The 14934-nt window shown below is 46.3% G+C and overlaps 1 protein-coding gene across 6 annotated transcripts in view; it reads left to right on the top strand.

The window, feature by feature from the left end:
* The window catches only part of NCOA1 (nuclear receptor coactivator 1), a 316486-nt gene that overhangs the window by 158170 nt on the left and 143382 nt on the right, over positions 1–14934 (top strand). Inside the window, exon 3 of one of the 6 annotated variants that reach the window (XM_081000849.1) lies at positions 5871–5988. The exons of 4 other annotated variants lie outside the window; for them this stretch is intronic. The gene's annotated coding sequence lies outside the window, so the exon portion shown is untranslated. Of the gene's footprint in view, positions 1–5870; positions 5989–8060; positions 8472–14934 lie in introns of those variants that run through there. One more of the 6 variants, XM_081000850.1, reaches the window with a different exon arrangement.

The following is a 14934-nucleotide window of genomic DNA, read 5'->3' as shown; positions in this document are numbered from 1 at the left end:
ACATATAAAGGGCCCCATTACCTTCAGTAGCTTAGGGCCTCATCAGACCTAAATCCAGCCCTGAAGGCAGCACATCCCGGCAATAAGCCATTTTGGCAGTGCTGTGCTCATTTCGGAAGCACTTATCCTTGGCAGTTTCCCTTTCTGCAGTCCCTCCTCCTTGCCCCTCCTCTGTTCACCATTATCAGCTGGGCGGGTGATTGATGAGCAGCAAGCCACTTTTTGAACAAGGGACTACAGGGGGAGAACTTGGTCCCTTCAGCTTCCTTGGGTTTTGCAGCACGGGCAATTAATCTTGGTGCCCAGCCGAACAAGAGGGAGCGTGAAATTTGAGCTGCAAATGGCATTTCAGTGTATCTGTACATCCTTTCTATCCCACTCCAGAGCTCTTGCCCCGCCACTTGGCTTTCTGATAAAAGCTTGGGTTTTTTAATTTCCCTTTAAAAAAAAGCAATACTGGACAGTATTTATTTATTTATTTGATTGTTTTAAACTTATTTCTAGACATTCACAGCAACTTACAACATAAAATATACAGATAGCCTAGTCACCTTAAAAAAAAATACAGGGTGCATGTTTATGAAGTGTGCAGCTGAAATAAACACAAAACAGGGTACAACTCAGCGCAGGCTGAAAAAATGGACCAGGTTTAGCCTGGGTAAAATAGAAGTGTTTTTTTGCAGGAATGTGGGTACTTATTCTGCAATCTAACTCAGATAGATTAAGGTAAAACAACTGGAAAATTATGTGTAGTTTATGTATGTTTGTGGAAGCGTTTGGCCGCAGTGACACACGTTGAAGTTACATTTACTTACTTATTTTATTTGTATACCGCCCTTCATTCGTAGGTCTCAGGGCAGTCTACAACATTAAAATACGAAAAACAAAACAAAACCCAAAGTACATAATAAAAACGAGAATACCCCCCAACTAATGAACCCTCCCTCTACTCCACTCTCTCCCACAAATACATTTAAAAGGGTATACATCCCACTTGGATGACTGTAACATGCTCATTGTGGGGTTTCCTTTGCAAAGTGCTCAGAAACCTCAATTGGCTCAAAGAATTGCAGCCAGATTACTGACTGGGGCTGATTATAGAGACAGCTTTACTGACTACAGGTCTGTTTCAGGGCACAATTCAAAGTGTTGGTTATGACCTACAAAGCCCTACATGCCTTAGGTCCAAGATATTTGAGAGACCATATTCCCTCCTATGAACCAGCCCTGGTTTTGAGATTTTTTGGGGGAGGCCCTTCTCTTGCAGGCATAGAGAATAAGCCTCTAGTGCTTATTGGCTGTGGCAGTGGGAGTGCCTGATTTATACCCATTGCAAAATATCAGAGCCATTATAGGGCCTTGGTGAAGCATGGGAACTGAGAATCCTAAGTTGCTCCCTCCCCAAAAATATTGCAAGCTAGGGATAATATTGTTCTTAACGCAGCTGGCATAAGGCTTCCTTAGATCACGCATGCGTGAAATGCTTTGAACGCTCAAGAGAACTGTACAGCTACTAAATGTTATAGTTACGTGGGCATGATTGATAGGTATCAGAAGTTAGATGAAGCATGGAAAATCCTTTCTCCTGCTGAAATCTTACTGTTTTATAATGTGCAGGGAGAATTCTGATGATGCAAATATTGACTGGAAGACATGAATTTCAGTGGCATTGCCCAGGAATCTGTGTTCTTTTTTTTGAGACTGGCATATTGAGGGGGAAGGGAATAAACCATGCATGGAATAAAGAAAGAGCTGGATTAGCAAGATTTCGCTGCATTCCACAGTTGGAATTCAGCACTTAAAGACCAGCCAGGCTGTTGTGAAATGCTCTGCTGCTAAAGAGACTGTGAATATCCTTTTGGCATCTGTTTATCTCTTGTCCATCAAAGATTCAATAACAGTGTGTTTGGGGCTGAAGCGAGACCATTAAGAGGAGCTCAGATATACACAGCTTTAATGTGTAAAAGAAGAAGAAGAAGAAGAGTAGAATACAGACACCCTGTGATCATGAGATGAGCTTTCTGCCCTTCTGATTCCTTTAATTTTGGGAGAGATCCTTTGATAAAAGGTGAACCTTCCACTTAGATTCTTAAACTGTGCCCAGGGATTGGCTTGCCTCCAAACTTCCTTGGATGGTTTGGGACTTAATACAATAGTGGAAGGGGAAGAAATGGAGGCAGTGAGAGATTTTACTTTCTTGGGCTCCATGATCACTGCAGATGGTGACAGCAGTCACAAAATTAAAAGACGCCTGCTTCTTGGGAGAAAAGCAATAACAAACCTAGGCAGCATCTTAAAAAGCAGAGACATCACCTTGCCAACAAAGGTCCGTATAGTTAAAGCTATGGTTTTCCCAGTAGTGATGTATGGAAGTGAGAGCTGGACCATAAAGAAGGCTGGTCGCCAAAGGATGGATGCTTTTGAATTCTGGTGCTGGAGGAGACTCTTGAGAGTCCCATGGACTGCAAGAAGACTCTTTGGGTACTTTTGTCCCCAGATGGATAAAGAAAAAAGGAAGGGCCGTCAGTGCACACACATGGTCAAAGTATGGTGAAATAGTGGATCTGGGGACATTCCATGCAGCTGTATCTGTTGGGTACTACCCCCAGATTTGTCCCTGTCACCAGATCCAATTAAAGTTTGAAAGGACGTGTGCCCAGCAAATGTTGTGTATCAGCTAAGGGTTGAACTATGCTTTATGCTTTACCTGCTACGTTGGAAGGCTTAGCTGGCCGGTCTTAGGAAGTGGGCCTCCGCACACATAATAATTGGTCCTTCCTCCTTTCCCTTCTGTGAATTGCAGAATTATTGTAAAGCGTAGGAAAGAATCAGGCTGTTAGATGACCTGTTTAGCTTTTAATATTTGATGAATTATTGTATTTTAATATTCTGCTGGAAGCTCCCCAGAGTGGCTGGGGAAACCCAGCCAGATGGGCGGGGCATAAATTAATTTATTATTATTATTATTATTATTATTATTATTATTATATTTATTTATTAAATACATTGGCACGCTGGGTGACTAGAATTCATCACATTGGTATCCCACTTCCTCTGAGTATGGAAAATAGGTGCAGGAGAGTGGCTCAAGGAGCTTCATGGCTGAGCAGAGATTTGAATCCAGGTCTTCTGCATCCAAGTTCCAACGTTTTATCTCTCGTGGCTCTCAACTTTGAATATTACAGCATCTTTCTGAACCTGGCTAGCTTAGGTGCACGACTGGATGCTTGCCTGCAACTTGCATGTGGCCAGGGAGCTTGAGGAGTCCTTGAGGAGTCCTTACCTCCAGACTTCTCTTTCACCCCAGGATCTCATTATGTAAACAGCAACAGTGTCGTCTCTGGTGGGTGGAGTTCCCAGCTCCAAAGAAAAACACAGTGACTTGAGAATCACCCAAGGGAGTCTACAAGGCACCCTTGTCTCAATGAGTGGGAATCAGCCTCTCCTGGACAGGTCTATGGAGGGGATGGGGAGCCATGTGCACTTGCTCTGGGCCTGGCTGTGTACCCCAACAGAGACCGACTGCTTTTTTGTTTGAGTTTGTAACTTCATTCTAACGAGATTCCCATCCCAGGCCACTGACAAGCTCCGTACGGGCCTGCTCCTGGGAGTTCAGCAGAAACCGGCATTGAGAAAGGGACTAAGCCCCATCTCTCCTCCACCCACTAGTCCTTTTGCTCAATGTTGCATCCTCTCACAGCAGCTTTTTGTTCTTCTTGGAGGGTGGAGACATGGGAAGTTACACAAAAGTCTGCGGAACACATAGTTTGGCACCCAAAGTCCCTATGATTCCTTCTTGAAGAGCACAGCACGACAACCCCGAGAGCCTGTCCTCTGGTTGTGTGCATGAGCAAATTGCCAATTGTGCTTTTTCCAGAAAGCCCAACTCCAGCAAGAAATGCCTCTCCTCCTTTACTTGGAACAGTGTCTGTGGCCTTTGCTTGGGGCAAATGTTCCCCCTTTTGCAATCAATCTTGGTGTCTGGAGCAGTCTTGCCGCATTCCTAAAGAGCACTTCGTTTCATTTTCATTTGTCCTCTCTCCCTTTTCCTTGCTAGTTTTGCCTGCAGAGCCTGCAATGTTTAACTTTCTGTTGAGCCTGGAGGGGGTGAGGGGAATGAAAATGTCTTGATTTGGGGAAGGAGCAGAATGGGTGTGCCTTCGTGGTTTCAGTCATTGTTGTAAGACTCCTCAAGCCTCTGAGTTGGCTGAATAATACAAGTGCTTTAAACAGATGTGCTCAATTTGCTTATTTAGGTGAGGGGATTGCTCAGTGATAGAGCAATGGCTTTGCATACAAAGGTTTGTGGGTTTAATCTCCAGCAGAAGAAGAGCCTGAAGGATCAGGTCTGTGGTCCATCTATTCCAGCATCTGGCCTGTAGGAAACGCTCAAGCAGGACCCAAACACAGTAGCCCTTTCTCATCCTGTGGCTCTGAAATATACTCAAGAGTCGCAAAGTGATTTCATGCTCTTTATTCAGCTCATAGTGGTGAGGAGACATGAAAAGTCCCCTCAAAATATCTGTTTTATATACATTATTTACGCAATGGGCTGCATGTGATTGGCCAATTCCGGAATTCTCCTGTAGGCCAATCAGGTTGTGGATTCATTTCCATCTGGAGCCGGATTGGGTGGCTCCTGCAGACCAATCATACTGCTGCATTGTTCTAGGACCAATCAGACTGCTGCATTTTGGATCCTATTCACTCAGTACATAACAGGCTCCAAGCAGCTGGTATTCAGAAGCATTCCTGCAACAGACTATGGAAGCAAAATATAGTACAGTCGTACCTTGGAAGTCGAACGGAATCCATTCCGGAAGTCTGTTCAACTTCCAAAATGTCCGGAAACCAAAGTGCGGCTTCTGATTGGCTGCATGAAGCTCCTGCAGCCAGTCAGAAGTTACGCCAGATGTTCAGCCTCTGAAAATCATTTAAAAACTGGAACATCACTTCTGGGTTTTGATCATTCGGGAGCAAATTTGTTCGGGAGCCAAGGCGTTCGGGATCCAAGGTACAACTGTATAGTGGTTCCTTGGTTCTCGAACTTAATCTGTTCCAGGAGTCGGTTCAACTCCCAAAACCGTTCAAAAACCAAGGCGTGACTTCCGATTGGCTGCAGGAGCTTCCTGCACTCAAGCGGAAGCCATGTTGGATGTTCGGCTTCCAAAAAAAGTTTGCAAACTGGAACACTTCTGGGTTTGCGGTGTTCGGGCGCTGATTTGTTCTACAACTAAGCCTTTGGGAACCAAGGTACCACTGTAATAGCTATTGATGGCCTTAATCTCCACGAACTTGTCCAATCCAATCATCTTTTAAAGCCTTCCAAGCTGGTGGCATCTTCCACTCGACATTTTCACTTTTCTGCAACCAGGGCCAGCCCGAGACATTTTGGCACCTGAGGCACACCCCAAAATGGTGCTTCCCTCCCTGCCAGGGAAGAAGGGGTGAAGGAACATCTATATCAGGAACATGGTGGGGAAAGAAAGATCAACATGGGGATCTGCTGCCCCTGGTGGATTCTGCTGCCCGAGGCAGCTGTCGCACCTTGCCTCTTGGTTGGGCCGTTCCTATCTGCAACTAATGACAGGTTGGAGACAGCTTTAAATTGAAGAAACAGCACAGGGAGGAAAGGTTGACCCACCCTTCTCAATACCATAGCCTCAGTCCAAGTATTAAAAAAGAGGTTTCCCAGGTTTAGATAATCCATTAAAGACAGGTTCCAGGAGTCACAGTAGAGGTTGGCAGGCAGGTAAAAGACCCAGGAAGGATTTATGCCTGGCCAGGTGAGCAGGAACCAGAAGTCTACCTGGTGCGGACAAGGGTGGATCTGGGCTACGACACTTCCTGCTTCTTCCTCTACTTTGCAGCCTCCAGTGTCTCATCACAAAGGGCTTCACTCGGTTTGATTCCTGTGGAAAGGCTCCATTGTCAATAAACCATCGTATGCTGACGGGGACAGAACCATAGGATGTGCTGATCTCACGGGTATGTGCAAACCTGCATTTGAGGCCTGAAAAAAACCAAACCGCCAACTTAAACTTGTGCCTAGAGGGCTGTGGAAAGCCAGTGCAGAGCACAGTTGGGGCTCAACAGCGTCATTTTAAGGACAGGTGGGCCATTTTAGAGTGGCAAACTAACTATGCAACCACTCCTCTTGTTGCTGTAAGACACCCAGGTCACAATCCCAAGTGTGCATGTGGGAGTTCTATTTTGCTTGTGCTTTACCAACTTGTTTCATCTGAAATGTCAAAGTTGATACCGTGGTCCAGCATGTTTAAGAAGAGACCAGCATTATTCTCAATTATCACTAAGCTTATTTTATTTATTTTCAGTACTGTTCTATCCTTCTCCTAGGTTGCCATAGAAAGTTTTTTTTTTTAATCTCATTTTTAAAAAATCAATATAAAAGTAATTATACGAAAACATTAAAAATGCAGCATGCAAAGCACCAAAACCATAGCAACCAGCAGCTAGCATCTCCCTAGCTTGTTTCCTCCCTCCATCAATAGGAGGACACAGATCAAGCCAGGTGGATCTCTCTTGGAAAGTCATTCCAAAGTTGCAGTGGCATAACATGAAAACTCCGCCCACCTCAGTTTGGGAGGGAGGGAGGCATTGGGGCCTCAATTGTTGTCTTGAGCGCATGAGAAGGCACATGTAGGGGGAGGCAGTCCTTTGGGCATTCTGCTTCCAGATCATTCAGGGCTTCAGTGTTTAGCACTGGCAACTTGAACTGATCCAAGAAACAAATTAGGTAAGCAATGCAGCTTAAAAATACAGTCATACCTTGTGTTACGTTTGCTTCACGCTGTGGCTTTTCAGGTTACAAATGTGGCAAACCCGGAAGTGTTTACTTCCTGGTTCTCCATGCGCAGAAGCGCTCTATTGTGCTTCATGCACGCACAGTGGTAGTGCTCTACTTACAGACTTTTCGGGGTGCAAATGGCACCCCGAAACGGGTTGCATTCGTAAGTAGAGGTACCACTGTATCAGTTATATACTTGGACTAGAAAACTGCAGCATTTTTCACCCGTTGACATTTCCAAGCTGTTTTCAAGGGCAGTCTCTCTAGAGGGGAGCACATCTTGCAGAATACCCTGACATGGTTACAGTGACCAAGTATGCCTTCAACAGGAAAGGGAGCTTCAACATGCAGAGGCACTATACCTCCAAATACCAGATACTAAGGACAGCTGATGCCTCCACTGTGTCATATTTGTTGGTTTCCTAGAAGCATGCAGCCGGCCACTGTTGTAGGCAGCATGCCAGACTAGATGTCCATTTTTGTCTGAGCAAGCCGAACTGCCCCAGGACCAGTCTAGTCCAGCATCTTGCTTGGAACAGTCCCAAGCCAGGTGCTTCCAGGAAACATAGAAGTAGGACTTAAGTGAAGACAACTGGAAGCTCTCCAGCAACTGGAATTCAGAGGCATCCTGTCTGCAACATGGAGGTTCTCTTGAACAATTATAACTGGTAGCCTAGCAGTTGACCCTGGATTTGTCTGATTGTTCCATATGTTTAATTGTGCGTTGTGTGAAACACTGCTTGTGCCTTTTTGTATGGCGGTAGTCTCTGACACAAAATAGGGTGTGTGAATATAATACTGCCCTGGGGGATGGGTGACCAGCAGTACCAGTCTGCCAGCTCCATCCAGGGAATCCTCCCACTTGCCATATTGTTGTCCTTACCATGTTACGTATTAAGTTTCTGCACTGCTTCTGAGCCCAAAATGAGGCTTTCAGAGCAGTTGGCAGTGTAACTATTTGCAACAAATGCAACACGTTTGTCACTGATCCCTTTCACCTAAGCAGCATCAGCATCCGAGGATGCCTGTCTAGTCGTTGCTGCGGCCCAAACTGCCTTCCGCTGCAGAAGCGTGGCCGCTGCCTGCTCTCCTGGGCTGCGATCTCTTCTGCCACGCGGGGGTGGCTCCTCTGGTTTTGTCGCCTGCCCGGTCCTTTCAAGGAAGCCGCCTCGCAGTTCCCTTCCGGCATCCCGGGGAAGCGCACGGGAGCAGCCGGTGCGGGTCTGCTTCGCGGGGCTCCTTCGCGTGGGCACCTCTCCGCCGTGCGCCCTCGCCCGCCGCTCTCCTCTGCGCCTTTGCGCGCTTGTTTTTCCGAGAGCCGCTCCCTTGTGCTTGGCCAGAGCCTGCCAGGTGGCACCAGGGATCCCAGGAGCGTCGCTGGGTTGGAGTGGCTCTGGCGGCATGTGTTTAGTTTAATTATCCAGTCAGCTGGTGTGGGGATCGAGGAGCAGCAGCAGCAGCTCGGCTCTGGTGCTGAATCCTCCTCCTGTCGCAGCAGCAGCAGCGAGCGCACGCCAAATGTATTCCGAGCAGCCCGGAGCACATGGAGCAGCCGAGGGGAGGCGAGGGAGCCTTGCAGGGGCGGCATGCTAGCCCTCAGGTTGCTGCTGCTGCCGCCGCCGCCCAGCCCACGAGCGCTCTTGTCTAGCTGGAAGCCGGCCAGGTAAGGGCAACAGCCCCGTGGAGAGGCGTCCGCGTTCCTCTCGCTTCCGACTGTTGGGTGTCCTTCTTCCAAGACCTCTCTCCCGCCGGGCGCTCTCCATTGGCTGCAAGGCGGGAGGCAGCGAGGAGGACCCTCGGCGCCTCTTATCTTTGTTTATGTAACCGTGCAAACCAGAGGCAATGTCCAGCTGCGGAGGGACAGCTCGATCTCGCCAGCGACGGGCTGCTTTGCCTTCAGCATTGAAGCTGGCGTTCACTGTGGGCTGAACTTTGGTAGTTTGCTTCTTCTTGCCTCCCTCTCCCTTCTCTCTCTCTCTCTCTCTCTGTCTCTCGTATTCAGTAGTGCTGCGTAGTTTCTGGAGAATGCTGTTAAGTGCAAACTTGCCCATTTCAGCAGTGACCTTGAAAATCAGCGTATAAAAGTTCAAATTGGTCATACTTGGCACGGATACTCTCTGCACGTTGCTTGCAGAAGTAGGCACACGGTGGGGTTTTTTGGGGGGGCGTGGGGGAGACCCTTAAAGAGGAAAACAGGTCAGAGGGGGAAAGAGTTCTTGGAAGGGGGGAAGCCCTGCTGAGCCCGCTAATCATTGACAAGCACTAAAAGCAGAAGAAAAAAGTTAATTATTTCAGATTGTTTTCTCCTAATACGCTGCCGCACAATAGCAAGGAAGTTTTTCCTCTGGTGGAAATTAATTTGCTGCTGTCGTATCAGCAAGTTCTAAACAATTGCTGAGTGAGGAATGTTGGACTCCATGATCTGGCTTGAGGCTCGAGAAATGTCGAAGGCACATTTTTAAAGCACGCAGTTAAAAAAAAAAGGCAGGGGGAGTGGTCTTGCTGTTTTTGATCACTTCAGTGGATTATCAGCAGTGTTTTGTGGCTGAGGACTTAGAAGCACCGTGAGCAAGTCTGCCCGTAACAGCCAAAACGTACCGCTTGCGTTATGCTAACGTGTCTCTGACAGAGTTCCACGTGCTGGGGAAGCAGAATTGGCACAAATAGCTGTATGTAACAGTTGCTACACAGCATGCAGTGGAAGTGCGCGGCTGGATATAGCTGCACCAAAGCAATGATTTGTTCCAGACTTGGAGCCATGAGTGCCTGCAGTCTGATAAGATGCATTAATATGTGTGCGCCATATTGTGTAGCAGTTTAGCTTGTGTGCGGTTTTGCATTAGGCTTGCGCCCTTTTGATACACAATGCAGACCTTCACAGATGTGCCTAGATGGCTGGTGGTTTGCATGGTTTCCTGCTGGCAATCGTGTGGCATTGAGGTGGTGCATGGCGTCCAGTGGCGCTGAAACCTTTTGCTCCTGTTTAGCTCTCCATTTCCACCCTTCATTTTTAACTTTTGTGCAAAAAGCTCCTGTACCGCACTGTACAGACGTTCCTGTGCCTGGCCTGGAGATGAGACTCAAGAGCTCTTTTCCCTGACCGCTGTGTTGCTGCTGCTCTTTCCCTGTGAGAACTCCCCTTTTTAAAAAAAAAAAAAGTGCATTTGTGCCATTGGACCCATTCCAGAAAAGGTAATTTTTGAGCAGAAGTTAAGTCCAGCTGCTTTTATTATCCCTGTCTTAAGATTCTCCTACACCCAGCATGGACACACAGCACTATGTTTATTAAGTTTTGTCTAGATGCATGGTTATGATGCATAGATCACTGTTAGTTTGGAGATAGAAAATTCAAGATGCTCTGCAGGTGTGGGAGGCAGAGGCTTGTGTGTACGAGGAAACGCACAAAGATTTGTACTGGAACCAGGATGGGCAAAATGAGAATGACTTTGGACCTATGGAGCTGCCTTGTAACGAGTCAGATCCTTGGTTCTCCTAACCCAGTACATTCTCTCATCTGGCAGCAGCTTTCCAATAGCTTTTTCTAAATGGAGGCCAGGGGTTGACTCCTAGGCACGTTCAGATGACTTGCACTGGGTTATGGGCTCCCCCCCAAAAGTCATCCTATTAAGTTGCCCCACCCTGAGTGAGAAGATTGGTCATTGGACATTAAATGTGGCACCAGTGGCAACGAACACCCTGAATTGTGGGTGGGGAACCTGCAGTCTTCCAAATGTTGTTGGACTCCAGCCTGGCGAATGGTCAGGGATGGTGGGAATTGTATTCTGGCAATGCCTGGAAGGCCAGAGGCTTCCTACCCCTGCCCCAAATCCATCTCTCCATTCTCCTGCTCTGCTTCCTCTTAGTTGCGGAGGTTAGTATTGTGAGGTTTGAAAGCAAGAGGTTCTTCGTTATGGTGCTGCCTCTTTCGAAGTGTTTAACCAAAGAGGGGTTTTGTTTGTTTCATTATTATCCCTTCTTTTCTCCAGCATGGAAATTAAGGCAGTGTAGGTCTGTTTCCAGGCAATCTGCTTGGCTTCGTTGTTGCCTTATTCATTACGCAGTCCAGTCAAAACAGTCGTCTTAAAGAAGGCCTTTTTGAATGTCTGAGTCCTTTGTTTTCTGCGGCAGCTCCTGCTGTTTTTCCTTTATCATCTTGGTTTGCTTAAGGAACTGTTTCTTTGTCTTATAAATTGCATGTTTCTGGGGTTATTTAATAGACAGGAGCCTAACACATTTTATAAATAAATAAATGAAAGCGAGGCTACAATAAAACTTGCATTGAAAGCAGAGAACCTTTGCCAGAGTGGGGGAGATGTACCTGTATGTTGCCAACACATATGTTCCAGCTCTTCTTCAAGTCCTCAACAGACTACGTATCCAGCAGTAACTACCCTGGAGAGAAAGCACGCATCTATACTACCAAAGTAGGGACGCAGGTGGCGCTGTGGGTTAAACCACAGAGCCTAGGGCTTGCCGATCAGAAGGTCGGCGGTTTGAATTCCCGCGACGGGGTGAGCTCCCGTTGCTCGATCCCTGCTCCTGCCAACTTAGCAGTTCAAAAGCACGTCAAAGTGCAAGTAGATAAATAGGTACCGCTCCGGCGGGAAGGTAAACGGCGTTTCCGTGCACTGCTCTGGTTCACCAGAAGCGGCTTAGTCATGCTGGCCACATGACCTGGAAGCTGTACGCAGGCTCCCTCGGCCAATAAAGCGAGATGAGCGCCGCAACCCCAGAGTCAGTCACGACTGGGCCTAATGGTCAGGGGTCCCTTTACCTATACTACCAAAGTAAAATAGCTTTTATGTTTTCATTCCCCTTAAACGGGAAGCCTGGGAACAGAGATTTGGTGAAAATGTTATGAATTTTGCATTCTTTGCAGCCTCACAAAACTGCAACTACTAGTGTGCATTAAGAGAATCATGATATGTTACACCTGTTTCAAACCAGTTGAAGTTGTGTAGACAGACACAAGCAGCACAATTGACTCTCTGTGGCTAATACCCAGTGTGAAAGTGCTTCTGAAGTAGGTATTGGGGGGGGGGGAGAGATGTTAATAATATATAGTTCAGGCTTTGCATTTAAGTTCTTTGTTTAATGTCCTTTTTGCACTATAAATTTCAGTACTTTGGACTCCTGTGTGCGGACTCTCTTTATCTCCCATCTTGCCACAGCGAGCCATTTGTTCCTGCAAAAATGAGGCCATGCTTTCTTGGCCTGTGATGTTTATGAACTGCTGTGTGTGCCTGTTCAATTGCTTTTTAAAAAACTGGCAGAGATGCCAGTGATACCTTGGAAATCCTCTCAGGTTGGTCTGATCTAGCCTCAGTTTGGAAACTGCCTTGAGAGTTCTCCCTTTTCTGGACCATGTTAATGGTTTCCAGAAACAGTGTGAAATGAAAGCTAGGATCGGTGCTTCCTGCTCTCTGCTCCTCAGTTTTTAAAGTTGTGCTTCACATTCTGTCCTGTGAGCATATTTTGTGCTAAATCCATTTGACTTCCCTTATTTTTCCAGCAATGACATTAGAACCCAAAGGTTGTCCAAAGGGCACAGGATGATGCAATCACCAGTTCTCCTTTCTTCCTTTGCAGAAAGGAGTCGCTTTCCAGCATTATGATGATCTCAGGAGTATGGTGCTTGGAGAGCTCCCCCGCTTCTCTTAGCAGTAACACATTGATAATGTTTTCTGTGACTTGTCATGAATAAGCTTGATGGATTCCTAATATGCTAACTTTCAGTTCCCATAAGTATAATAGCAACTTCAAGCTGCATAGGGATAAGGATAAAGTGAATTGCTAGCTGTGTGATTGGCCTATTTTGTTTGTTAAGTGTAGCCCTTCTCCCATAAGGATCCTTCTATTGACCCTGGGGCTTCGTTAGCAGAGTGCTTGGTCTCACATAGTCCCACTGTGTGTCACTTCCTAGACCAGGAATCTGAAAAACCTGATATTTTATTTCCATGGAATTTTCTGCGTCGCCTCTTAACTCCATCAGCCTCAGAGATATATGGAATGTCCATGGAGTTTCTTGGCTGTCCTTCCCTTTGTGTCCTTATTCTCCCCATCACCACCACTGAAAAAACCCTCCACTGTTGCACAGATTGTTGCACATTATAGCCACAAGCTAGTGCACATGGGTGCACATTTTACATTGACAAATGAGTGCCACGGTTTCCGTTTTGATGACTTGCCTTTCATGCATAAGCACATGTGCAGTTGGGCCTGTGTAGAAGAGAAGAACAAAGTTGAATTGGCAGGCCAAGCACTTGTTTGTAGACCAGGGGATAGGAAGCATGTGGCCCTCCAGATCTTGCTGGACTACAATTCCCATCATCCCTGACTGGCTGGGGCTGTTGGGAGTTGGAGTCCCACAATATCTGGAGGGTCACAGGTTCTCCAACCCTGACAAGAATAGGGTCTGGAAGTGATTGCTTTGCTTGCTTAGGCTGGATGTTAGTCTTTGCCCACATACACCCCAGTCCAGTTCTCTTGTGTGTGGCTAGTTGTGGAAGCAAATGCACATCCCATTAAGAGTAATGCAGTGCTGAGGACATTTGGTCTCAGATGTGCATTCATAAAGCATTCAGCCCGTGATACCCCCCAACAGCTTCAGTATTCGGATGCCAATTAATTCTCCTCCCGAAAGGAAAATAAATTGGATAATCAGAGCGCAGGAAGACTTCAGAAAACTGTCTGCATCGGTGCATCAAGAAAATGTGCATTAGAAATTGAACTGGTTAGATAGCTGCAGGATCTCTATCTTGGGCTTTCTCCCCAGGTATCCAGGCAGCAAGAAAGTCCATACCTTTCTCCCCCTTGTCATCTTGGAAGAGCAGAGAGCTACTTAGCCAGCAAGTCTGTCAGCTAAGAAATTGATTGGAAAATATTGTAGGCCAAGAACCTGCTTTGAATTAAATATGTGGGCTCCTCTATGAAACGAGGGGCATTGAATGCGGTGTGCTGTTGTGAGTTTGGTCAACACCACTTACTTGCATTAAAACATGTTACCTAACTCACTTAAGTTGAAGTAATTGGTATAGCAGAGTATCTAAGAATCTGAGCTGTGGATCGTGACACACCCTTGGTTCAAACCTTGCTTTTGCCATGAGCTCACTCAGTGCCCTTGGGAAAGCCTCAGTTTGCCTTCTAGCCACCTACAATATGGGGGCAATTATACCAGTTCTAGTTCCATGGACACTGTAAGCAGTGCTTTCTTTTCTAGAGAAATAGGTGCCAGTGCTCACCATGAAGCTGTTACAGTAAGTGTTACACTTTTTAACCACAAAAAAGAGGTGTCGGTATTGCGTACCCCTTAAGTACCTCCTGAAAAGAAAAGCACAGATTGTAAGGATTATTGAGATAATGTGTGTATCTCAGGAGGACTCTAAAAGTGCTCTTAGAAATGCTTAGTATTTTTAATATGGTTGCTCTTTATAGTGAGGCACACTGTGGCTTCTTTTTGGTTATGTATTACAGGCACCTCTCTGTTGGACTTTTTTCGCCAACCGAGCTTGTGCAACGACTGGGGCGATGGGATAAAAACTTGCCCGCAATATCTCTGCTTACTTTATTTTTAAATAATCATCAAACAGCTGCAACTCTACACCAGCCAGCAGAATACCAAGCAGTTGGTCAGCTTAAATACAGTTTTCAAAATAATCAATTACCCTATCACATCGCTGCATTCGGTGCAGCAGGTAAACTCCCCCTGCTATTTAGTTAAATTGTTAAGATACTACAGGTGTGTTGAATTGTTAAGAGCTCACAGATGTGCCGCCATGCAGGTTATAATTACAAACACACACCTCTGAGTAGCACCACTGACCACATCAATATTAAGAAAACCCAACACTCTCCACTTGCAGGATCTGTACCTTTAATGCCATTGGCCCAGGCCTGTGGAATACTCTGCCAGTAGATGCCTTCTGTGCCAACTTTTAAAAGCCTGCTGAAAACTTTTCTATTCTGTCAGGCCTATGCAGGCAATTACGAACCTATCTCCCACAATGGGTTACTGATCTTTGTTTTTAGCTTTCTCTGCTTTCATTGTATGGCTTCATCTTATTTTTGGTGTTGTAAACTGCGTTGATATACAGTGGTACCTTGGTTCTTAAACTTAATCTGTTCCG

Source organism: Podarcis pityusensis (assembly GCF_964106645.2).
Source record: "Podarcis pityusensis genome assembly, chromosome: 3".
Taxonomy (NCBI): domain Eukaryota; kingdom Metazoa; phylum Chordata; class Lepidosauria; order Squamata; family Lacertidae; genus Podarcis; species Podarcis pityusensis.
Note: the sequence above shows the minus strand (reverse complement) of the source record. Positions and strands in the feature narration are given on the sequence as shown.